The 27,488-nt window shown below is 41.4% G+C and overlaps 1 pseudogene; it reads right to left on the minus strand.

The window, feature by feature from the left end:
* Positions 1-1,277: 1,277 nt before the first annotated feature.
* On the minus strand, positions 1,278-26,827 carry LOC143271750 (oogenesin-1 pseudogene; annotated as a pseudogene).
* Between the last annotated feature and the right edge of the window lie 661 nt (positions 26,828-27,488).

Here is a 27,488-nt window from a genome sequence, read left to right on the forward strand (position 1 = left end):
TTCACCTGCCTCTGCTCCCAAGTACTGGGACTAATGGTGTGAACCTCCACCACCTGGCATGATTGGTTGTTTTGTATTTTAAGTAATTTTTCCATTTTTGGTTTTCAAGTCAGTTTTTCTTCATAGTCCTGGCTGTCCTGGAACTTACTATAATGTAGTCCAAGCTGGCCTTGAACTCAACAGAGAGACCCTGTAGTAGTAGTAGTAGTAGTAGTAGTAGTAGTAGTAGTAGTAGTAGTAAATCAACAAGTAAAACATGTACCTTAAAGTGTGTGTGTTTATGGTTGGGAGCTGGAGATCTGGTGCCCTCTTCTGGCCTGCAGGCATACATGCACACAAATAAATAAATCATAAATTTTTCTTAATTATTACATTTATTTAGTCTCTCTCTCTCTCTCTTCTCTCTCTCTCTCTCTCTCTCTCTCTCTCTCTCTCTCTCTGTGTGTGTGTGTGTGTGTTTGTGTGCATGCATGCATGTGCATGCTGAGGCACAGGTATGGATGTCAGAGAACTATAAGAATTCTCCACACCAAGTGGTTCTTGGTGATTGAACCCAGGTCCTCAGGCTTGGTGGCAAGTGCCTTTACCTGCTGAGCCACCTCACCTGCCAAAACAATTTTTTTTTAAATTTTAATAAAAGTGATGGCTTGAAGCTTGCTAGTGCATTATTGCATTCTCAGCACACAAAAAAAGAAAACATTGGAAATGTCTGCTTCAGGTCTGCTGTAAAGTTTTATATTTTAGAAAGGGACTCTTCTTGGCAGCCCTGGTCTGGCCTCCAACTCAGAGATCCTTCTGCTTCTGCCTCCCAGGGACTGAGATTAAAGACCATCATCACACCTTGGCAGTTTTCTGTAAAATTTTTTCTTAGAGACAGGGTTTCTCTGTAGCTTTGGAGACTGTTCTGGAACTCACTCTGTAGACTAGGCTGTCCTCAAACTCACAGAGATCTGCCTGCCTCAGCCTCCCCAGTGCTGGGATTAAAAGCCTGTGCCACCGTCTCCTAGCTAGTTTTCTATAAATTTAAAAGTTTAAACTTTAGCTGGTGCTGCTTGTCTGTAATACCAGTTCATGAGGCTGAGGCAGGAGGATTTCCAGTTTGAGACTAGCCTGAACTACATAGTGAGTTTCATGTGGGCTATAAAGTGAAACCTCTTCTATCTAAAAAAAAACAAAGTTCAGAGTTCTAAGTTGTAACCCATCCAGTGAACTGGTTTCTGTATATGCTGAACTTTCAAGACCATGGCTCCACCCGACCCCCACACTGGACATAGCACTTAAACGGCCTCCTTCTCCACACTTTCAAAGTCATTATCCCCCTTCATGTCTAGTTTCTCATTCTTGAAAATAAGTGTTATCAAGTGATGTAATGTTGTCATCAGAAATCTCCCAAAGATCAACAGAATGCTCCCCTCATTCACCAAATGTTCCAAGCCTTTGAAGAACATTGTTCATAGAGAATCTAGGTTCCATTTCCAACACCTACATAGCTCAGCTATCTGTAACTCCAGTTCCAAAGGATGCAAAACCCTCTTCTGGCATCTTTTGACAGTGCATGAACATCATGCACAGACACACACTCAAGTCAAAACCCCCAAACAAATAATAAAAAGTATTTAAATGCTTTAATTTAGACAGGTCTTCAATCTCAACACTGGGGGAGCAGAGGCAGGGATTAAAGGCACCTCTGAATTGTGGTCAGCCTGGTCTACAGAGCGAGTTCCAGGTCAGCCAGGGCTACAAAGAGAAACCCTGTCTTGAAAAACCAAACAGACAAATCAGTAAAGCGGACACACAGTAGAAGAAACATTTTGTTAGTCTTAAGGTGCCCATATCGAAGCTGACCACTGCAAACAGACTGTATTCGTCATCTGACCTCTGTCAGGTCTACAGAGGTTACAGGCCTCTTGATTCAAGTGAGTGGTCCTATTGCATTGGGGGTGAGTGGCTACCAGTAATACTACTGGGGGATTAAACATAGGACTTTGTACATGCTAGGCAATTGCTCTACCATTATGAACCCTTAAAGCATTATACTGCTCTGTGTGTATGTTGGATTTAGAGGAATTTTCATTGTTTAAATAAATGTGTGACAAAGATATTTGTGTTTTGGTTATTTGTTTGTTTGTTTGTTTGTTTTGAGACAGAGTCTCTCTACATAGCCCAGGCTATGTAGACCAGGCTGGCATCAAAATCCCAGAGATCTGCTTGCCCCTGTCTCCCAAGAACTAGGATTAAAAGCTGCACCACCACCACCAAGAAGTCCTGGTATGTGTAGACCATACTGGACTTGAACTCATGGTACTACTCCTGCCTTAGCCCCCACCAAGATCACCACAGTGTTTGGATTAGGAAAGTGACCCACCACACCTGGCTTGGAATGTTGTAGTTTCAGTAATTCTCTCCCATTGTCAACTTCTCTCTTGGCTATCCATGGCCGTCCTTTGAGTTCATACACACATGTACAATTGAAGATCTACTCTCCTGAGTAGTTTGTTTGGGAAACACAGAGGATCGCAGCCTGAGATGTGCATGCTTGGCTCACATGGGTGTATGCAAGGAGGTAAAGGGGTGTTTTGAAAGGAAAGAGAAATGCAAGTTACCCGCTGTGGGGGACAAATCACTGTTAGCATGGACTTGTGGCAGTGTTGGTGCTAATTCTTTGGTGATGGTGTCTGTTGTCAGGCATGCTACCCCACTGAAGGCAGCTTATTTGGGACAGGGTGGCTATGAGGAATTCTCACAGGCACAGGGCTCTATCTTTATATCCTGGTTCCATGATGGTAAGGCTTGATGTAAATTAATACATGTGAATTCAGGTAATTTACACTAGGGCATACACAAACCTTCCCACTCGTGTTGTAGACTCCCAGCTAGCTAGAGCCTCTAGACCTCTGCAAACCATGCCTCTGGTCCTACCAGGTTGCAACCTTTCTTGGCCTACATTAGTTATGGCTGGTAAAATTAACCAGATTCCCTTTGAATCAAATACTAACATCACACAAGCATGGACACTTTATTAAGTGATCTATCTTATTAAAATATTGTATCCTTTGGGACTTGATCATATCAATGAAAAAAATCTTTCTACATAAAGTGTTTTTCTACTTCCTATCAAGAAAAACAAGCCACTGCTTTATTACTACTGACAAGATCTCAAGTAGAAATCATGTAGCCAAAGATAACCTTGAACTTCTGACATCCTTTGATATCTACCTCCCAAGTGCTGAGATTGCAGGCATGTGCCACCACACTGAGATTATAGGGTGCAGAGGACTGAACCTAGGCATTCACACATCAAATGAGCTGTATTTCCAGCCCCAGAGCAAGTTGTTTTTTTTTAAAGATTTATTTATTTCACTTTACATGTATAAATGGTTTGCCTGCATGTGCACCATGTTTATGCAGTGCCCACAGTGGACAGAAGAAGGCATCAGATCCCCTGGAACTAAAGTTATAAACAGTTGTGACCTGCCATGTGGATTCTGGGAACTGAACCTTGGTCCCTATCAAGAGCATCAAGTGCTCCTATCCATCTCTCCAGCCCCCTGGCTCTAAATAAAGGATTCCTGCTGAGTTCCCCAGCTGAGGCCTGATGGTGATGGGCAGGGGACCTGAAGTAAGAGCCTCAGTAACTCAACATCAGATGAGGATATTGAGCCACACCTAGATGATGGGGCCCTTCTAGGAACCAATGTACTGATGCAGGTTTAGGGCTTGGTGTACACTGAAAGCTCAAGAAATGCATCTCTGTCTTCCTTTATCCCTTCTCCATGCTTCAGTTTACTGTTTCTGAGAAACAAAAGGAAGGCAGAGACATGAGAACAGAATGGAACTGAGCTTTGACATGTGGCCTCCCTTAAATCACTCCTCACCCCAAAAGCAGAACAGCTCCTTCTTCAGTGAGTTTGAGAAAAATTGACAAGTTGTGCCATTTGAATTAAGTTAGAAGGACTGCATGGTAATTAAAAACACTGTTACTGAGTAGCACATGGTGGCCTAGACCTTTAATCTCAGCACTCAGGAGGCAGAGGCAGGCTGATTTCTGTGAGTTCCAGACCAGCCTGGTCTACATAGTGAGTTCCAGGCAAGCCAGGGCTATAGCAACACCTCTCTCTCTGTGTCTGTCTGTCTTTCTTTCTTCATATATATATGAGAGCTATTGGTATGAATAATTGTCTTGTGGTTTACATAAGAATCCTCTTAAAATGTTTGTTTTGAGACAGGGTCTCACTTTGTAGCCCTGGCTTGGTTAGGACTATCTTTGTAGACCAGGCTGCCCTTGCCTCTGCCTCCTGACCACAGTGTGGGATGCACCAACACACCCAGTGTATCCTTTCAAAATTATAAAAGAAGCTTGCTGCTTAAATAATGGGCGTTCCCATTTAAAATTATAAAGGAAGTTTAGTGTCCTTAAACAATGCAATGCCCATCCTGCCCCCGACTTACCTTCTGGACCAGAGGTGAGTATCCGGGCCCAACCCGGACCCCATCCCTGGGCACCAGCCACTCCGGGAAGCCCTGCCCAACTTGGCCCCAGGTTCTGGCCACCAGGCAGGTCCCCTTCTAGCCCCACCAGGAGGGATCCCCTTCTCCAAGCCCCCCAGCAGCCTCTGCAATCTCCACGCCCTGCCACCACGCCCATCTGCCCGAGACCCCAGCCACTTCCTGAGACTTAGAGACCGGCCCCCAGCTCCCATCCTGCTCCCAACTTCCCTTCTGGACCAGAGAGAGAGGGCTCCCATCTTGCCCTGGACTTCCCTCCTGGACAAGATCTCACATCCTGACCTGGACTTCCCTTCTGGACAAGAGTGTACATCCTACCCCGGACTTCCTGTTTGGACAAAAGCTCCCATCCTTCCCCAGACTTTGGGTCCAGATAAGAGCTTCCATCCTGGCCCGGAGTTCCCATTTGGACAACAGAACTCCCATCTGGACAAGAGAGAGAGGGACTTCCTGAATCTTTCAGCTCTTTCTGAATCAAGTACACTGATAAGACCAAGAAGGAACCACAAGGAGATGGGCAGACATCAAGGCAGAAGTACATACAACAAAATGAAGAGCAATACACCATCACCAGAACCTAGCCCACCTCCAACATCTAGACCTAAACATCAAAAATTGGAAGAAACAGAAGAAAATAGCCTTATGAGTAACATCATGAAGAAGGTAGAGGCTTGTGTAGAGGAAAAGACAAAAAAATGGGAAGAGCGCTGTAAACAACTAGAGGAAAGGGCAAACAAATTAGAAGAAAACAATAAAGTCCTTCAAGAAAACAATAAAGTCCTGGAAGAAAACAATAAAGTCCTGGAAGAAAACAATAAAGTACTGGAAGAAAACAATAAAGTACTGAAAGAAAATCATGAAAAAGCAATGAAACAAATAAAGGAAACAGTCCAAGACCTGAAAAGGGAAATTGAAAAAATAAAGAAGACACAAACAGAGGGAATGCTGGAAATAGAAAACCTGAGGAAAAGGTCGGGAACTTCCGATGCAAGTATAACCAACAGAATGCAAGAGATGGAAGAGAGGATCTCTGGCATTGAAGATACAGTAGAAGAAATAGTTTCATCAGTCAAAGGAAACACTAAAGCCAACAAAGTCATGAACCAAAATGTCCAAGAAATTTGGGACACCATGAAAAGACCAAACCTATGAATTATAGGGATAGAAGAAGGTGAAGAATACCAACTCAAAGGCACAGAAAATATATTCAACAAAATTATAGAAGAAAACTTCCCCAACTTAAAGAAGGAAATGCCTATGAAGATACAAGAAGCCTATAGAACACCAAACAGACTAGACCCCCAAAAAAGTCCCCTCAACACATAATAATTAAACAGCTAAATGTACAGAATAAAGAAAGAATATCAAGAGCAGCAAAGGAAAAAGGCCAAGTGACCTATAAAGGTAAACTCATCAGAATAACACCCGATTTCTCAATGGAGACTTTGAAAGCCAGAAGGACCTGGACAGATGTAATGCAGACACTAAGAGACCATGGATGTCAGCCCAGACTAATATACCCAGCAAAACTTTCAATCATCATAGATGGAAGGAACAAGACATTCTAAGACAAAGCCAGATTTAAACAATACCTATCCACAAACCCAGCCCTACAAAAAGCACTAGAAGGAAAATTCCAACCGAAGGAAGTCAGATACACACTCGAAAACACAGGCAATAGATAAAGCCACAACAGTAAACCCCAAAGAAGAGAAGTACACACACACTACCACCAAAAATAACAGGGATGAACAATCACTGGTCGTTAATATCCCTTAATATCAATGGACTCAGTTCACCTATAAAAAGACATAGGCTTACAGAATGGATACGAAAGCAGAACCCATCTTTCTGCTGCATACAAGAAACACATCTCAAATTCAAAGACAGACACTACCTAAGAATAAAAGGCTGGGAAAAGACTTTCCAATCAAATGGTCTTAAGAAACAAGCGGGTGTAGCCATCCTGATATCCAACAAAACAGACTTTAAACTCAAATTAATCAAAAGAGATCAAGAAGGGCATTACATCCTCATCACAGGAAAGATCCACCAAGATGAAGTTTCAATTCTGAACATTTATGCCCCAAACACAAGGGCACCCACATATGTAAAAGAAACATTACTAAGCTTAAACCACATATAAAACCCCACACATTGGGGCTGGAGAGATGGCTCAGAGGTTAAGAGCACTGACTGCTCTTCCAAAGGTCCTGAGTTCAATTCCCAGCAACCACATGGTGGCTCACAACCATCTGTAATGAGATCTGGTGCCCTCTTCTGGCCTGCAGTCATACATGTTGTATAATAAATAAATAAATCTTTTTTTTTAAAAAAAACCCACACATTAATAGTGGGAGATCTCAACACCCCACTTTCACCACTGGACAGATCTCCCAAATCAAAACTTAACAGAGAAATAAAGGACTTAACTGATGTCATGACCCAAATAGACCTAATAGATATCTACAGAACATTCCATCCTAACAAGAAAGAATATACCTTCTTCTCAGCACCCCATGGAACTTTCTCTAAAATCGACCACATACTTGGCCACAAAGCAAATCTCAACAGATACAAAACAATTTGAATAACCTCCTGTGTTCTATCAGACCACCATGGTTTAAAGTTAGATTTCAATAACAACACAAACTACAGAGAACCTACAATCTCATGGAAACTGAATAATGTTCAACTGAATCACCAATGGGTTAAGGAAGAAATAAAGAAAGAAATTAAAGACTTACTAGAGATCAATGAAAATGAAGACACCACATACCCAAACTTATGGGACACTATGAAAGCAGTGCTAAGAGGGAAATTCATAGCACTAAATCACCACATAAAGAAGTTGGAAAAATCCCACACTAGTGACTTAACAGCACACCTGAAAGCTCTAGAACAAGAAGAAGCAAAGTCTCCCAGGAAGAATAGACGCCAGGAAATTATCAAAGTGAGAGGTGAAATTAATAAATTAGAAACTAAGAGAATAATACAAAAAATTAATGAAACAAAGAGTTGGTTCTTTGAGAAAATCAACAAGATAGACAAGCCCTTATCCAAACTAACCAAAAGACAGAGAGAGAGAATCCAAATCAACAAAATCAGAAATGAAAAGGGGGACATAACAACAGACATTGAGGAAATCCAGAGAATTATAAGGTCATATTTCAAAAACCTCTACTCCACAAAACTGGAAAATCTAAAAGAAGTGGACATTTTTCTGGATAGGTACCACATACTTAAGTTAAATCAAGACCAGATAAACTATTTAAATAGTCCAATAACCCCTAAGGAAATAGAAACAGTCATTAAAAGTCTCCCAACCAAAAAAAGCCCAGGACCAGATGGTTTCAGCGCAGAATTCTACCAGATCTTCAAAGAAGAGTTAATACCAATACTCTCTAAATTGTTCCACATAATAGAAACAGAAGGAACATTACCAAACTCTTCTATGAGGCTACAATTACCCTGATTCCTAAACCAAACAAGGATGCAACAAAGAAAGAGAACTACAGACCGATCTCCCTCATGAACATTGTTGCAAAAATACTCAATAAAATACTGGCAAACAGATTCCAAGAACACATCAGAACAATTATGCACCATGATCGAGTAGGCTTCATCCCAGGGATGCAAGGCTGGTTCAACATACGAAAGTCCATCAATGTAATACATCATATAAACAAACTCAAAGAAAAAAAACCACATGATCGTCTCACTAGATGCAGAAAAGGCATTTGACAAAATCCAACACCCCTTCATGATAAAAGTCTTGGAGCAATCAGGAATATAGGGAACATACCTAAACATAATAAAGGCAATTTACAGCAAGCCAACAGCCAACATCAAATTAAATGGAGAGAAACTCAAAGCAATTCCACTAAAATCAGGAATGAGGCAAGGCTGTCCACTCTCCCCATACTTATTCAATATAGTACTTGAAGTTCTAGCCGGAGCAATAAGACAACATAAGGAGATTAAGGGGATACAAATTGGAAAGGAAGAATTCAAGCTTTCCCTATTTGCAGATGACATGATAGTATACTTGAGTGACCCCAAAGATTCCACCCAAGAACTGATAAAGCTTATAAACACCTTCAGCAACATAGCAGGATACAAGATCAACTCAAAAAAAATCAGTAGCCCTCCTATATACAATGGACAAAGAAGCTGAGAAGGCAATTAGAGATACATCACCCTTTACAATAGCAACAAATGACATAAAATACCTTGGGGTAACACTAACCAAGCAAGTGAAGGACCTATATGACAAGAACTTTAAGTCCCTGAAAAAAGAAATTGAAGAAGATGTCAGAAAATGGAAAGATCTCCCATGCTCATGGATAGGCAGGGTTAACATGGAGCATGGGCCTCAAAGACCACCTGTAGTGACAAGCCTCCTTCAACAAAGTCACACTTCCTAAATTCTTTTTTTTTTTTTTGTGATATATATTTTTTATTTTACAATACCATTCAGTTCTACATATCAGCCATGGGTTCCCCTATTCTCCCCCCTCCCACGCCCTCCCCTTACCCCCAGCCCACCCTTCATTCCCACCTCCTCCAGGACAAGTCCTCCCCCGAGGACTGTGATCAACTTGGTAGACTCAGTCCAGGGAGGTCCAGTCCCTTCCTCCCAGACTAAGCCAAGTGTCCCTGCATAAGTTCCTGATTTCAAACAGCCAACTCATGGAATGAGCACAGCACTTGGTCCCACTGCCTAGATGCCTCCCAAACTGATCAAGCCAATCAACTGTCTCACCTATTCAGAGGGCCTGATCCAGCACTTCCTAAATTCTTAAACAGTTCTACCAACTAGAAACCAAGCATTCAAATATATGAGCCCACGGGTCCATTTCAAACCACCAAAGGGAAAAAATATTCTCCATTTTAACTGTGTAGCTAGCTACATGTCTTTCTTTAAACCAGTGGATCTCAACTTTCCTAATGCTGCCACCCTTTAATACAGTTCCTCATGTTGTGGTGAGCCCCAACCACAACACATTTTTGTTGCTATTCATAACTGTAATTTTGCTACGTTTATGAATCATAATGTAAATATTTATATGCAGGATATCTGATATGTGACCCATGTGGAAGGGTCATTTGACCCCCAAAGGTGTCACGACCCACATGTTTAAACCATTCCAAGTATAAATGCATGAAACTGTACCCAAAAATAAATGTTTTATTGTATGCAAATCATATGTCAAACAACCTGAACTTTAAACTTTTTTTAATGTAAAATCATTTTATACAACTGCAGGAGAAATAATACACAGATAGCTTGAACATAAAAACAGGTTATAATTCAAAAGTCCAGAGTTATTTGAAACTGGAAAATATTTTCTGTGTAGAAAATAGTAAAAATGATAACATTTCCTAATAAGCAATGAACATTTCTTTAAGTGTTTCTCCTCCATTTGGGATTCCTCTATTGAGAATTCTCTGTTTAGTTCTGTACCCCATTTTTGAATTGGATTGTTTGGTTTGTTGATGTCTAGTTTCATGAGTTCTTGATGTATTTTGGATATTAGCCCTCTGTTGGATATGGAGTTTGGGAAAATCTTTTCCCATGCTGTAGTTTGCCTTACAGAAACTTTTCAGTTCCCTGAGGTCCCATTCATTAATTGTTGATATGGTTGCTTATGCTATTGGTGTTCTGTTTCGGAATTTGTCTCTTTTGCCATTGTGTTCGAGGCTATTCCCTATTTTTCTTCACACAGGTTCAGTTTGTCTGGTATGTTGAGGACTTTGATCCACTTGGACTTGAATTTTGTTCAGGGTGATAAAAGTGGATCTTCTTGCATTTTTTTGAGCCAGGGTTTCTTTATAGCTTTGTGCCTTTCCTGGAACTCGCTTATGTAGACCAGGCTGGCCTCGAACTCACAGAGATCTGCCTGTCTCTGCCTCCCAAGTGCTTGGATTAAAGGTGTACTCCACTATTTCCTGGCTCTATTTGCATTCTTTACGTGCAGATATCCAGGTAGACCAGCACCATTTGTTGAAGATGCTTTCTTTTTTCCATTGTGTATTTCCGGCTTTATAAAAATCAGGTGTCCACAGGTGTTTGGATTTATGTCTGGAGAAGATCCAATTCTAATCCAGATATTTAAGGAGAGAAGATTCATCTGGAATTCTGATCTTTGGAGTTTGGAAAATCCACCTTTAATCAGGGACACACCTTCTGCTGGCTGTGTGACTAAAGGACATGGAAGAAGTAGCTTCCTCTCTCTTTGCCAGCTTGTTCTTGCTCTTGCTAGCTAGTTCATTTCTTCACTGGCATTAGAGCTACTTTTTGGGATTACAGCATATACTGAAGGATACTTGAGACATTCAACCTCATGTGTTGCCGGAGGGCTTCTCTCCAGGTTCCACCAAGCCCTGCAGTCCCACAATCCGAGTATAAAATAATCACTCAGATGCTTGTATTACTTATAAACTGTATGGCCGTGGCAGGCTTCTTGCTGTTTTTTTTTTATCTTAAATTAACCCATTTTTATAAATCTATACCTTGCCTGGTGGCTGGTGGCGTACCGGCGTCTTTACATGTTGTTTGTCCTGGCGGTGGCTGCAGTGTCTCCCTCCTTCTTTTTGTTTCCCCAATTTTCTTCTCTCCTTGTCCTTCCTATACTTCCTGTCTGGTCACTGGCCATCAGTGTTTTATTTATATAGAACGATATCCACAGCACTTCCCCTTTTCTTCTTTTTTTAAAAAGGAAGGTTTTAACTTTAACATGGTAAAATTACATATAACAAAACAATTATCGAGCAAGAATTACAGTTCCGATATTAAAGAAGATGTCCTATCTATCTTATATTTGTGAGTTTAAGGTTTTATATCTAACTTATCTTTTATCATAACTGAGGAAATTACAACTATCTAGTCTTTAACCACATCAAAACCTGAGAAGGAACATAATGGTACCTGAGAAATGGTAGATGGATGCAAGCAACTTTCGGGAATCTTGCAAGAGTAGACCAAGACAGCTAGCAGCCTGGACAGTCACCTAATGTTTTCTAGTATTGTTGGTGCATTCAAATTGGCTACATGCCTAGAGTATCTGACAGACCATTTTCAGAAGCAGGAATTCTGAAAGACCATCTTCCCCTGTCTTGGCAGAGTACAGTGGTCGCTTTCCTTGTGTCCCGCTTGTCCAGAAGGACAGCATTGTATTTGTACTGTCAGCCGTCAAGGCAAGGGCAGTTCTTTGCCCAGTAGGCCATTTTGTGCCAGGAAGACAAACTTTTAAGTGGAAATGTCTTAGAAGCCCAACATTCTCTCGGGATTAAATTGGTGCAGCCAGGAGCAATTGTGTCTCATGTCAACAGAATTTTAAGTTATTTAAATGCCATATTCTCTAAGTCTATGAAGTGTTTGAAGACTACCTATCTATCTGAAATATATCTATGTATATCTAGAAGACTAACATGGCTACAAATATGATTATCATAGATGACTAATTATTAATCTATTTTTAATTATCCATTACAATTTTAAATGAGTTACATAAACATAATACCTCAAACAAGAATAGAAATATATATATATATATATATATATATATATATATATATATATAGTATAACAAAATTAACTTCAAGTTTGTAACAATAAACTAAAATTTATACCAATGTAAAACATTTTAAACATAAACTAAAATCTATACCAATGTAAAACATTTTAAACAAGTTATTCTTTAAAAGTAGGTTTATTAATCTACCTTTTTATCTTATCATCTCTATATCCTCCTATATATCTATATCATATCCCCTTTTCTTTTTTAGAAAGAGATCACATTTATAATCAACCTGTTTTAAATAAAAACATTGGTTTTTTTCTGTCCCACACCAGAGGGCTCTTCTGTTGGGACACAAGAATCTCTTAACCATTTTTTTAAAGCAATATGTCTGGGTTTAGAAGGGGAGTGAGCCAATTCCACCTCTAAAGTCAGCTTGGTATATTTGGGAATTTGGGCGTAGCATCTCTTACTACTTCCTGTTGGAGGGGGGCACTGTATCTTATGGGGACGTAAAGAAAATTTTAGGCCTATAGGGTAGTCCATGAGGCTGTATTGTGTGAACCAGTTGCCATGAAACCGCTCTGGATGTTAGATTATTTGGGCCATGGTGTCATCGGAGACCTTTTAGGGTGCCTGGGCTGGTGAAAACTGATGTATCTTAATCTGGAACAAATCTACAACCTCTGGCTTTCTGTGGAAACAAAAGCAGAACCTCTTTTTCAAAGCAACATATCCTTAAATCCAAATTTTGAAGTCAAGGTACCTTTAAAATATACATATTGGTTTAATTTAACATCTTTTTTGATCAAAAGGTTTTCTGTAGTTAAAAATCCCAAAGACAACATAATCCAGATTCTATGTGTAATATTTATCTTTACGTGGTTTTTTATATTAATTTATCTTTTTTTGTTTCTTTTAAGCCTACGTATATTTTATACATATTGTAAATGATTTTTATCTGAATCAGTTTTATTGTGAATCTATTGGTTTAACCTGATGGAATAAACAACAAGTGACTTTTGGAACTTCAGGTGATAGACAGCCATTGTTGGTTCACTGGACCTCAGCCTTTAAGCTATACTAATAAATCTTCCTCCCTCATACCTTCATGGCCCTGACTGTCTTAAAACTCCCTATGTAGGCCAGGCTGTTCTCTAACTCACCAGACCATTTGCCTCTGCCTCCAACGTTAGGGATTAAAGGTATGTACCATCATGCCTGGCATAAACTTCTTTTTGAAAAAAGTTCTATTTTTTATATAATTAATCAATCAATCTATTAATTTTGTTTTTTTTGAGGCAGAGTCTCTTGTGTAGCCCTGCATATCCTGGAACTCACTCTGTAGATCAGGCTGGCCTTGAACTCACAGAAATCCTCCTGTCTTTGAGATTAAAGGTGAACACCACCACCTCCCAGCTTAAAGTTCTATTTTTAATTACCTTAAAAAGAAGTGGGTTTCTAGAAGGCTTTATCATGTGTTCTTGTAATTCTGCTGCCTCAGTCTCCAGAGAAGATGGGATAATGGGTTGTGCCAACAGGCCTGATTCTTCCTTGTTCTGATGTTGATCTCACATGTCTTTGGCTCAAGTTGTTATTTTGGTTTTATTTTGAGACATGATCTCAGTTTATAGTTTAGGCTGTTGAACTCCTGATTCTCCTGCCTCTACCTCCTATGTTTTTAGATAGTGGACATGTGTTGTATGATATTTTGTTTGTGTTCTGACAAAGCTTGCCTGGAGTTCAGAGGCTGGAGCTAGCCACTAGTTAGCCATAGAGGCCAAGCAGTGGTGGCACACACTTTTAATCGCAGCACTTGGGAGAAGGAAGCATGAAGATTAGGAGTTCAAGGCCACCTTGGACTACATGAGATTGAACCAGTCCAAAAGGGAAACAGAGCCATGTTGTAGTAGTGCATGTCTTTAGTCCCAGCACTAGGCAGCTAGAGACAGGAATATATGGCAGATGGAGACATGATCTTGGCCCCCCATTCAGTCTGAGGATTCAACGAGACAGGATGCCCCCCAAATCAGTCTGAGATTTAGTAGAGGTAAAAAGTGATTGTGGTTGCTCCTTTGCTTCTCTGATCTTTCAGCCTTTACCCTAATATCTACTCTGGGTTTTTATTGATAAGACTAATTAGGACAATGTGTCACTATGCTTGGCTTGCTATAGCTATTTAACTCTGATGTTAGATGTCAGTCTGTACCCTGTTCTGTTTTTTTTTTTTTTTTTTTGGTCTTATATATTATGGCCCTATATGGTAACTTTCAGCCCTGAGTGACTCCATTTTGTAACAGTTACATCCAAATACTGGATTTGCCTTCAAATACTGAGGCTGAATAACTGGTCCTACCTGTGAGTTAACAAACATTTTCAGTCGAGCACAACCCTGGCATAAACTGATGCATCATATCTTAACTCTCATAAATTGACTCCTGCACAAGCTTGAGGATTTGAGTTCAGATTCTTCAGCAAACTGATAAAAAACTGGGACCTGTGATGAGGGGGAGTATCAGCAAACCTTATGATGAGGGGACAATAGACAGAATCTGGGAGACCACTGGCCAGCCAGTCTACCCCAAGAAGTGAGCACCAGGCTGGCAAAAAGGCTTAAGTGGAGAAGTAATGTTGACCTATGGACTCCACCTAGGCATCCACAGACATTCACACTACACACACTAGCACCATCCTTCAACATAGAAAACTTTATTCAGTGATGCTAGGCATGGTGGTGCATACCTGTAATCTCAGAACTCTGTTGGCTGAGGCAGAAGGATCATGTGTTTGAGGTCATTTGGGGGCCAGAGGGCCTTTCCCACTCTCCATTTACTAAGGAAATATTAAGGAATTTTTTATAGTGCATATTTAACAAAGACATGATGCTACGTGCCGAAAGAAGGGCTGGCCTTCTGAAGTAAGAGGTCACCATCAGAGCTCAGATATCGTCTCTGCCTGAGCCAAGATTCTCTGCACAAACATCATGTGTTTTTGACTGCCCTCTTCAGCTCAAGTTTTTACTTTTCTTCAGATTATAATTGGTGAAAGGTCCTTCAGAGTTTGTTATGTTTTATAGAAATCAGCATGCATCTAAAAACATATTTACACATTAGTCCACTAGAATATATATATATATATATATTTAATTTTTTTAACATTTATTTATGTGCATTTTTTTGCCTGCATATTAGTCTGTGAGGGAGTGTCACATCTTGGAGTTACAGACAGTTTTTAGTTGCAATGTGGATGCTGGAATTTGAACCCGGGTCATTTGGGAAAGCAGTCAGTGCCCTTAACCACTGAGCCATCTTTCCAGCCCCCTAGAATATATGTATATTTTTATTTGTTTTATTTTGTGTGTGCCTGAACATAACATCATACCTGCCATTGCCTGCTCATGGAACTGAGAGGTCAACTTTGGGAGTTGGTGGTCCCCTCTACCATGTGGGTCTCATGAATCAAACTCAAATTATCAAACTTGGATTTAGGCATCTTTTGTCCAATGAGCAAAGGCTACCAATATTTATAAAAAACATAAGAATGAAGAAAAACACAAAAGGTTTTACAAAAAATTCTTTATTGCTACTTGATTAAACAGACACAACAAAACACAATGGCCAGGCTAAGGGACTCATTAACAAAATAAGAAAATTTACCACTTCACATTTATTATGAGGCAGTTGGGACTGGCAATCCTTATGAAGAAAAAAGGGACCTTTGTCTATCCCCTGGAGACTTTAATGTGCAGAAAGCCAGCAGAGGTTGGGAGCCCTGAAGATTTGCACTCCATAGTCTGCTTACCTACAAGCTGTGTGTAGCGAGAGTTTTTGTGCCTTGCCCACAGTCAGGACAAATCTTTGTCACCCGCCAGTCCCACAGCCCCTCAGATCCAACCAAGTAAACACTGAGACTTATATTGCTTACAAACTGTATGGCCTTGGCAGGCTTCTTGCTAACTGTTCTTATAGCTGAAATTAATCCATTTCCATAAATCTATACCTTGCCACGGGGCTTGTGGCTTACTGGGATCTTCACATGCTGCTTGTTATGGCAGTGTCTGGCAGTGTCTCCCCCCCACTTCCTGTTCTCTCAATTCTCCTCTCTGTTAGTCCCGCCTATACTTCCTGCCTGGCCACTGGCCAATCAGAGTTTTATTTATTGACGAATCAGAGCAATTTGACATACAGACCATCCCACAGCAGTTGTGCTTGGGAGTATAAGTCAGTGACCTCAGCAATCATGGAGTGTAGGGAAAAGGACAAGGAGTTCAAGACCAGCCTAGGCTACATGACACCAAAAAAGAAAGAAAGAGAATGCAAGGGAAGAATGTCCTTTAGAGAACAAAAGATTCTGGTCCAGTCCTGACTGGATCCACATTTTGAAATGCAGAACACTCTGACACCACTTGAAAGCCAAGTCCCATTGTTTTCCATGTCAAAGTGAGCTCCTGTGGTCTGACTCTACCACACACCATTTTGTTTCTAACACATTGAACAGAGTCAGAAGATGTGTGTTCAGGTTCCTGTTGATGGGAGACTTGTCCATAGACTTTCTTTTCTAGGTATCCAAAAGTAACCTTCCCCTATTTACTGCCAACAAAGACAAAGTGTGGTCTTCATGTCATAGAAACAGAGATGGCAATTTTCAAGGCAGAACTGAGTAGCAAAGAAAATGGAGCATGGATGCCTTACAGTTCAAAGTGTGTTCATGATCATCTGTCTACTTGGATGATATAACCCATATCATAGCACTCCAGAGGGGCAGGGTACAACTTCAGGATCAGCTGAGTCAGGTAGCCTATGTAATACATAAGGACCTTTAGGACACCATGGAGACATCATTGTCATAGAAATTGACCCTGATGAGCTGATAGCACTGGCTCAGGGCAGGGAAGAGAGCACTGAGCTGAGAGTCCTTCACCCTACAATGTTCTGATTCCAGGCTGTGCAGAATGTCTGCAACACTCTCTAGGAAAACTCTGAGAGGCACAGTACTCAGATCAGATGAAATGACATCTCCCAATTCCAGATGTCTGATGATGCAGGCTCAGAAACTGGACAAAAGACTCTGAGAACTTGCAGAGAGAGATGGACAGGGACTCCAACGGGGTCTTTCAGATACCTAAAGGAGAGCCCAAGGGGTTAGTTTGGCACATAGTGATGGGGTTGACCTAGAGTAGAGTAGAACACATATCCAGGGCCAGTGTGACCATGGGATAGCAGTGAGAACCCAGTACAGCCTCCTCACTCAAGTCATACCATTCTAGTCTGCAGCCAATCACCATATGATAAGACTCAATCATTATTATGATATCTACAGTGGCTGCCAGTCATCAAATGCCCTCTAGTCTATATGGAAAAACAGAAATGTTTGCTGTAATAGCAGAAGGAGCTCTCCCTTCTTCCTTACCTGAGCAACTGAATCATGTAGCCACTGAGAGATTAGGTGCCCATGATTCAATATTGTGAATGGATGCTGAATTCCCTAAAACATAACTGTGAATGTCCTTAACCAATTATATAAGTTTTCTTTTGAGATTCTAATATAATTAAACATTTCTGCCTTAAAAACCCTGCTGTATATTTCTCATTGATATTCAAAAGCATGATCTCCTTTTTCATTAATTGGTATTACATGCATATATGTATAGGTACATATATAAATACTCCTCAATATACCCTGCTACATCTGTATAGTGTCACTTGAATGTATGTTTCTAGGGCCACCTATTATGTTCCAAAAAAAAGTAGAAATGACAACAGAAGGTGCCTGGATAAACAGCTGAGAAGTCAAAAGCACTTGTTCTTTTCAGGGACCTAGGTTAGGTTCCCAGTAACAATGTGGTGACTCACAACCCTCTGTAACTCCAGTTCCAAGGGACCAAACACCTCTTATGACCTTTCCAGGCACTGCATGAACTTGATGCACGCACACACAAAACAAAACAAATATTTAAACTATGTAGAAGAAGCCTAGAGTGTTGTTTGTTTGTATGTTTGTTTTGTTTTCCACCATGACTCACTTCAGATTAATATGTCTGGCCTTTGAAAATAATTTTTAAAGTTTTATTTTTCATGGGATTGGTGGCATAGGTCTTTGTCCCTGCAGAGGTAGGTGAATTTGTGTGACCTGGAGCTCAGCATGGTTGACATAGTGAATTCCAGCCCAGCCAGAGTAACATACAGACATATCTTTGTTTCTGAAAAAACAAACAGAACAAAAATGATTGTATTTTACATCATGTGTCTGAGTATTTTACCTACGTGTGTGTCTGAAGCCTTAGGAAGTCAGAAGAATTAGGTATGCCATGAAATGGAAGTAAAGTTGGTTTAGGAAACAATGTGGATGTTCTGAGTGGGGATTCAGGAATTTGATGAACATTGGAAGCCAGTTTTAGGAAAGGGTGTATGTAACTTCAAAGTCTTTTAGACATTTACCCACAAGTGAGTCATGGTGGCCCATGTTTGCAGTTCCTACATTAGGGAGGCAAGGTATGAAGCTCCTGAAGTTCAAGTCAACCCCCAGGGACATGGCATGTTCAAGGCTAGCCTGGGGCACTTGATAGCCTGTCTCATAACAAAAGTAAACACACAAAATCCACCAAGCAATCCAACAAAAATGACTATCACAGATTGCAATGAAAAATCTTATAATTCTATAGGATTGAGTCAGTGCCTGACCTTCTGGAGGTGGATCACCCCATGCAGAGACCACTGAGTGTACTACCCACAGGCCACCTTCAGGGATGATTCCTGCCTCATGGTGACAGACACATATCCCTGCTTGTCTTATCCAACACAAATGTTTCAGACTTTGTTTGTAAAACTCGTTGAAATACTATAAAGTTAAAGGCGCAGTACCACTAGCTGGAAGGTGGCATGGTTCACAGTGTGAATTAGTGGGTAGCCCTGGATGCATGTCCATTTCCTACTCATGACAGTAGAAACAACAGGCTAATGTGTAACTCAACACTCAGTAGGCTGAGTCAATCAGGCAGGTTTCCTTGTATTTGCAACCAACCTGTCTACTCCTAGAATCTCAGGGTAGCCTGCACTACAGAGTGAAATCTTGTCTCAAACAGCAAGAATACATGAATGAGTCTTCCAACTAATTACCGAATAGATTTGTAAAGGGAAGGGAGATGGTTCAGAAGGAAAGTGCTTACCTATAACATGTAGATAGTATCATTGAAAATAGAATATCAATGAATTTTTAGTTTTCTTTACAGGATTTCTCTATGTAACTGCCCTAGCTGTCCTAAAACATTCATTGTAGACCAGGTTGGCTTTGAATTCAAGGAATCCACCTGCCTCTGCCCTCTGAGTGCTGGAATTAAGGGTGTGCACCAATACTCCCCGCTAAAAGTTTTTTCTTCTAAATGTGTACCTGGGAATGTGAATATACAAACTAATTACTGAATAAGTATTTAATTTAACAATGTGCAATACATTTATTTATTTATTAAATAAGTGAAGAAAACTTCATTTTCCCCACTTTTTAAACATTTGTTTTTATTATTTTTAACTATATACATGCATGTGTCTGTGATGAGAAATGTATACAGGGATACAAATACCCACAGAGGCCAGAGGCATTGGATCCATTTGGATTCACAGTTTCAGGTGGTTTTAAGCTACGTTACATGGGTGCTCACAATTTTAGTTGGGTACTCAGATAGCAGTCTCTACTCTAAACACCTGAGCCACCATCCAGCTCATAAATGTTGATGAAGACATGGTCTCGTTGTGCAGACACAAATGGACTGGGGTCATCATGTAGCCCTGTGGGCCCTGCACACAGAGATCAGTCCCCTTCTTTCTTGGAGCACTGAAGTTAAAGGGGTTCAAAATTTGTTTCTTTGCCTAGAAGAAGTGACAATCCTATTTTTTGTCTCCTGTTGTGAAAAATGTGAGGCAGCATCTGATGCAAACCACACTCTGTTTTTAAAACAGGGTGTTATAATGTAGTTCTGGCTTTTCTGAAACTCTTTTTTAAAGCCTTATTTATTTTTTATGTATACAGTGTTCCAACTGTATATATGCTTGGGCAGCAGAAGAGGGTACCAGATCTCCTTACAGATGGTTGTGAGCCACCACATGGTTGCTGGGAATTGAAATCAGGACCTCTGGAAAAGCAGCTAGTGCTCTTAGCCTCTGAGCCATCTCTCCAGTCCTATTCTGAACCATATTATGTAGATCAGCTTGCTTCTGCATTCAAGATGCTGGCATTAACAGTGTGTTCACTAATGCCTGATTCAGCTCTCATTATTGGTGACTTTTTTTCTGTTCACTCTGCTGGACTGGTCTTTACAGAAATACCCTCTTCTGTCAGAAAGCCAAGGGCACCATTTCCTTCCATGACACAGATTTAAAACTGTTCTGAGTACAAGGACTCCAATATGCAGTAAGGCTCATTAAGGAAGGGAATGGCTCAGCTGCCTTTAACCTACTGGCTATGGGTGGGTAGGTTGCTCTTTTCTGTGTCGAACACACAGATTGCAAGCCCAGTGCCACTTTGAGATCTTCAGCAGCAGTAAACTCTGCAGCTCACACATGATTGAGCCTGTATGATAATGAGTATTCAGAGACAGGTAATGCCTGGGGGCGCTCACCAACCTAAGACAGAGCACCTATGTGGCCTGAGCAGGCATCTCCATGACCGGTAAGGTGACCTGCTGACATCCCACACAACCGAAGTCAGAAGCTCATTTCTTTTTTTTTTTTTTTTTGTAAAAGGGGTACCTGTAGGGCCCTGGCCCCCAGATTGGGTAACTGTTGTCTTGCTTGCTGACCTTGATCTTGATATCCTCCCTATGCTAATTCCCTGCCAAATTTCACCCTCCTGAATGCTTAAGGGAAGTTCCTTGTCTGTGTATCCACATAATGGGCGTTAACAGCTTAGATGCAAGATTGTAAAACATCTGTAGCGAACTTCTGCCCTCCTGAGTTCTCCCATTGTGCTGTAAGCCTGTATTTAAGACCTCTTCTCTCCTTCAATAAACAGCATTTGGCATAAAAAACAAACTGTTCTAAGAAATGGTTTTTATATAGTCATGCAGGTTTCTATCTTGTTCGATAGCCAGAGATGACCTTAGTTCTGGATGACAGGATTATTCTAGCTTGTCTAGTCCATGCAATGCTTTAGAGAAAGCCTAGGGTTTGTGATGCTAGGCAAATACATTTCCAGTTGGCTATATCTTCAGAACCATTGTCTAACAGGAGCAGATGCAAGCCATGTTTCTGCCTCAGCCTTCTGAGTAGCTAACATAACTGAAGAATGAGAGAACATGCAACTCGGTTATATATTCTAGAAAAGATTGCATAGTTGTGACAATGTTCACCCACAGTTCTGCAAGGATATGTTTAGGAGATTTTGTGTGCATGTCTCTGGTCAGGAAGTTAGTAACGCCAATCTGACCAACACTCAGAACACATGTGAATAAAACTCAGCCAGGTGTGTTGGCTCACAGGAGTTCACCTACTAGGTGGAATGCTAAAGTAGGAGGATTGTCAGGAACTGGAGTATCAGATCTACAAAGCTACCTAGCAAGACTCTTCTTCAAGAAAAGAAATAAAAATGGAGTACATAAACAGCTACTAAATTAATGAACAAATAAAATTCAGTATAATGGGCTCCTGTCTTTCAGGGAAATCTCAGCTTTTTCTCTCTCCCAAAAGAAACTCTTTTCGCCAGGCAGTGGTGCCACATGCCTTTAATCCCAGCACTCAGGAGGCAGACCCTGGTGGATCATTGTGAGTTCAAGGCCAGCATGGACTACCAGGTGAGTTCCAGGAAAGGCACAAAGCTACACAGAGAAACCCCGTCTTGAAAAAGAAAGAAAGAGAGAGAGAGGGAGAGAGAGAGAGAGAGAGAGAGAGAGAGAGAGAGAGAGAAGAGAGGGAGGGAGGGAGGGAGGGAGGGAGGGAGGAAGGAAAGAAAGAAAGAAAGAAAGAAAGAAAGAAAGAAAGAAAGAAAGAAAGAAAGAAAGAAAGAAAAAGAAAAAGTCTTTTCATCTAGATACTGAAAAATATCTTATACAGGCAGCCTCAAACACATGAAGATCTCCCTGCTTTCTTCTTCTTCTAGACTGATGGGAATAAAGTATGTGACCTGGAAACACAGGGATTATTTTTGTTGTGTGTATTTGTTTGTTTTGAGACAGGGTCTCTCTTTTTGTAGACCTGGATGTCCTGGAGCTCTCCATCTAGACCCAGCTAGGTGTGAACTCAGAGTTTGGTCTGCCACAACCACACAATGGTTGGGGTTAAAGGCATGCACCACCATGAGCTGCAAAACACAAACTGCTTTTTACCCCTATTATTATCTTTTTTTATTAAGAATTTTTAAAAATTTGTTTTGCACACCAATCAAAGTTCCCCATCTTCCCTCTTTCTGCCCCATCCCAGTCACCACTCCCAACCCACTCCCACAAGTCAAGGACTCCCATGTGTCCATCACCATCCCGGACCTCAAACTCTACTATAGAGCTATAGTAATAAAAACAGCTTGGTACTGGTATAAAAACCGACATACGGACCAATGGAATCGAATTGAAGACCCTGACATTAATCCATGCACATATGAACACCTGGTTTTTGACAAAGGAGCCAAAACTATACAATGGAACAAAGAAAGTATCTTTAACAAATGGTGCTGGCATAACTGGATGTCAATATGTAAAAGATTACAAATAGATCCATATCTGTCACCATGCACAAAACTCAAGTCCAAGTGGATCAAAGACCTAAACATAAATCCAGTTACACTAAACTTAATAGAAAAGAAAATAGGAAGCACTCTTGAACGCATTGGCACCGGAGACCATTTCCTAAATAAAACACTGACAGCACAGACCCTGAGCACAACCATTAATAAATGGGACCTCTCGAAACTGAGAAGCTTTTGCAGGGCAAAAGACACAGTCAATAAGACAAAAAGACAGCCAACAGATTGGGAAAAGATCTTCACCAACCCCACATCTGACAGAGGATTGATCTCCACAATATATAAAGAACTCAAGAAACTAGACATCAAAGCACTGAACAGTCCAATTAAAAAACGGGCTAAAGAGCTAAACAGAGAATTCACAAAACAAGAACTACAAATGGCTGAAAGACATTTAAAGAAATGCTCAACATCCTTAATCATCAGAGAAATGCAAATCAAAACGACTCTGAGATACCACCTTACACCTGTCAGAATGGCTACGATCAAAAACACCAATGACAACCAATGTTGGAGAGGATGTGGAGCAAAGGGAACACTCCTCCACTGTTGGTGGGAATGTAAACTTGTACAACCACTGTGGAAATCAGTATGGCGGTTTCTCAGAAAATTAGGAATGGAACTACCTCAAGACCCAGCCATCCCACTCTTGGGCATATACCCAAGGAATGCTGATTCATACCATAAAGATATATGCTCAGCTATGTTCATAGCAGCACTATTTGTAATAGCCAGAACCTGGAAACAACCTAGATGCCCATCAACAGAAGAATGGATGAAAAAAATGTGGTACATATACACAATGGAGTACTACTCAGCAGAGAAAAACAATGAAAGCATGAAATTTGCAGGCAAATGGATGGAACTAGAAAAAATCATCCTGAGTGAGGTAACCCAAACCCAGAAAGACAGTTATGGTATGTACTCACTCATTGGTGGATTCTAGATATAAAATAAACAATCAGACAACAACCCATAGAACCATAGAGGCTATATATATAGCATGGAGGTCCCTAGGACGACTGTGGCATATAATAAATTTCAGTTTTACTCAATTATTAAAAAAAATAGCCAAATGAATGGAAACACATGAACTATGAACCAAAGGCTGAGGGGCTCCCAGATGGATCAGGCCCTCTGAATAGGTGAGACAGTTGATTGGCTTGATCAGTTTGGGAGGCATCTAGGTAGTGGGACCAAGTCCTGTGCTCATTCCATGAGTTGGCTGTTTGAAACCAGGAACTTATGTAGGGACACTTGGCTTAGTCTGGGAGGAAGGGACTGGACCTCCCTGGACTGAGTCTACCAAGTTGATCACAGTCCTCGGGGGAGGACTTGTCCTGGAGGAGGTGGGAATGGAGGGTGGGCTGGGGGTAAGGGGAGGGCGTGGGAGGGGGGGAGAATAGGGGAACCCATGGCTGATATGTAGAACTGAATGGTATTGTAAAATAAAAAATATATATCACAAAAAAAAAGATATAAGAATAGTTAACAAGAAGCCTGCCACGGCCATACAGTTTATAAGCAAAAAAAAAAAAAACATGACACATCAAGTGTAGGAATTCCTATCTCTATTTCTAATAACAAAAAACATGATGAAGAAAAAAATTGTGTGATACCAAGATCTCATATTGGCACCTGATTAGATCTCATTTCATACAACTTTGTTTCGAAAGCATTGAGCACCATGTGAAGCCATGTGCTCTGAGTCCAGGATGCTGAAAACATTCCCTAGGATTTCATGTGCTGCACAACTTTGAGAGTGACTAGCTTATTGTGACAGGGAAAGAAAAAAAAAAACCACAGACACAGGTAGAGAACTGCTGGGGATGAGTGGTCAGTGTGCTGTGAAGGAGCCGCACCAGGAACTCCAAAACACAGAACATTTATTATATGCAATGGGCAAAAGGGTACAGCTACTCATGCTACGGGATCTCTGTGAGGAACAGTCTCAAGCCGCAATAAATCCCAGGGAGGATTTCATCCATACCGATCCCCCCACACCCAGTAGGCTTCCATAGCTCAGAACTCAAGCATGATCCTATTTAGTCTTATCAATGAAACCCAGGAGTCAAGTATGGGGTAATAATGTAGAAGTTCAGAGAAGCAAAGGAAAAACCACAAGTGATTTCTTACCTCTCCAGTTACTCTGACCTAATGAGAGGCCAAGATCCTGTCTCCAACTCCCAAGTATTGGAATTAAAGGAATGAGCCTCCAAGTTCTGAGATTAAAGGTGTGTGCCACCACTGACTGGCCTCTATGGTTAACTAATGGGTAGCGTGCCCCCGGTCTCAGGGCAAGCTTGATCTGTCAGAACACCAACAAACAATACAACAGTACCAAGCAGTAACCTTTCCCAGTTTATTGCCAGCACAGGCAATGCCTGCTCTCCAGCTCATAGATAGAATGATTGAAACATTTATAGCATTGTCTTGTAGCAAAAGTCACTTTTCTCGGCTTTCTTTTTGTCCTTATTATACTTAAGAGTTCAGGGCAAAGTTGGTCAAACTGATCTACAAGTACTAGGCCCCTATGATCGTAGCATTCCAGAGGTGCAGGGTAAAGCTCCTGGGTCAGCTTGCTCAGTTTGGCTATGTTGTGAAGCAGTTGCATGAGGAGAGGCAGAGACAGATTATTATCAATGAAATTGACCTTGGTGAGCTGGGAGCATTGGCTCAGGGCAGGCAAGAACACCTTGAATTCTGAATCCTCTAGCCAACATTTCTCCAGTTCTAGGCTTTCTAAAGTGGCTTTGACTGGTTCCAGGAGAAGTCCAAGTGGTCCAAGCCACTCATCTAAAAGTACAGAGCTCAGGTGCAGATGCCGGAGCTCAGAAAGGTTCAGGCACTGGGGCAGATGATGCAAGTCTGCCTGGGAGAGGTGACAGTAAGTAATGGATAGTGTCTCCAAGGGTTTCTTCAGGGACCTGGTGAGAGAACAGAGATGGGTGTCTGTCACATGGTGTTGAAGACGATGGTAGAATTGATAAGGAAGCAGGTGGCACCTCTCCCAAATTCATTCTGCCCATGGAGGTCAACCCCCTTGGTGGTCTGCTCACAAACATCACAGCATTCTAGTGTGAGGCCTGTGTGTATCAGCATGGGCCAGGCTCAGGGCACAGTAGAAAACCAGTCATCTTCCTAACAGGGGAGGGAGCAAGCATGGTGATTGTAGGAAGAACTCCCTCTTCCAGACAAGCTTCAGCAGCATCATAGGAGTTTCCCTGTAGAGTCCTTTCCTCAACACTGCCATATCCTGTTCTCACAACTTCAATGCCAGTGTCACACATTTCCCATTCATCAATCCCTTTCTGGATGCCCAACAACCTTTCTCAAAAGAGCAATTAGAGGCATGCTGGTGCCTGGTCACACGTATCTTAGCACAGAATTCATCTGCTTGGATATGCAAGGTTTACAGTGGCCAGACCATCAAGGACTGGCCTACTAACCTACTCACCTACAAGAAAAAGAGGTGGGTTCTATCCGGTCGGGTGGACCCTCTATATCCTTCCTTACCTGAGCCATTCTCTCATGCAGTCAACTAGAAGGTAGATATCATTTATATAGACATGCTGTAGGCAATGGAATTTGAGGAACTGAGAGAGCAATGTGCTTATCCACTCCTCTTCCAGCCCTTGGGATTCATCCATCCTGAAGGTATTGGTGATGCCCTCTAGGACTAGAGTGTGAAAGTTTCTCATTTGCCCCAGGTAAGGTCCAAAAGCAGCCATGTCGTCTATCCACAAATCACGCAGGTGCAGCTCCCTTATACAGTGGAGATCTATAGATTTTAAGATCTCTATGACATTGGAGATGCATGATTCCCAAATCTGAAGCTTCAGACAGCATAGATGAATGGAACCTTTTCTCTGCTGGGCCCACTGCACCAAGTGAGTGGCATAATCTTTGGTGTTGTTGTCCACAAGTTTGAGGTCAGTTATCACCTTCAAATTGTTCTTCATCCCTGGGTCATGACATGTCTCCATGGGCTGCTCATGTCTCACGACCTGTTGAGAGCAGTCTCCTTCATAGTTTCCAGCCCATATGCTCCAGAAGTGAGTGTCCGTGGTCATCAAATCCAGCACTCTGACTTTCCCCTTTCTGTGGGAGAAATGACTAGAATCCTCAGAATCAGACAAGACTCATCTTACAGGCTTCTTCAAACCACATCTCACACTTCAGGTATCCCTTCCAAATAGTTCTCTCTCCCTATGTGTCAAATCAAGCCCAGAGCCTCCTGCTCTGTCAAAAGGGAATGTTCCCATGCTGGTATCCTCAGCCCTGTCTCACTTCCTTCCATTTCATTCCCCTAAATCCCAGCCTCACTCACTCCACCTGTATTTTTGCAGAACAAGTATTCCTTGGGGTATTCCTAGGTGGCCATGTCTAATCTAATCTTTTCTGTGTGCATTTGCCATTATTTCCCAAGATGGTTGAGACTGGGCCCTAGCCTCTAGAATCTTCTAAGATGATGCTAACAGAATCCTCTAATTTCCCTTTGGTCAAATACTCCTGGTCTCCGCTAGTTCTCGCTCAGCACACACAGAGCCTCCCTCCATCCCAGATGATGGTGTTTACCTGGGGCAAGCCATCTGTGTAGTAAAGGCATCTAGTCCATTAAGCAGAGCCTTCAAAGTTTCCAGGTGGGGGGTCTTTATCAGGGCTCCTACAGGAAGGCAAGGGAATGGCCATATAGGGACCATGGCCCTCAGGACATTTGTCTGTCTGTTCTTG

Source organism: Peromyscus maniculatus, chromosome 2, assembly GCF_049852395.1.
Source record: "Peromyscus maniculatus bairdii isolate BWxNUB_F1_BW_parent chromosome 2, HU_Pman_BW_mat_3.1, whole genome shotgun sequence".
Lineage (NCBI taxonomy): Eukaryota > Metazoa > Chordata > Mammalia > Rodentia > Cricetidae > Peromyscus > Peromyscus maniculatus.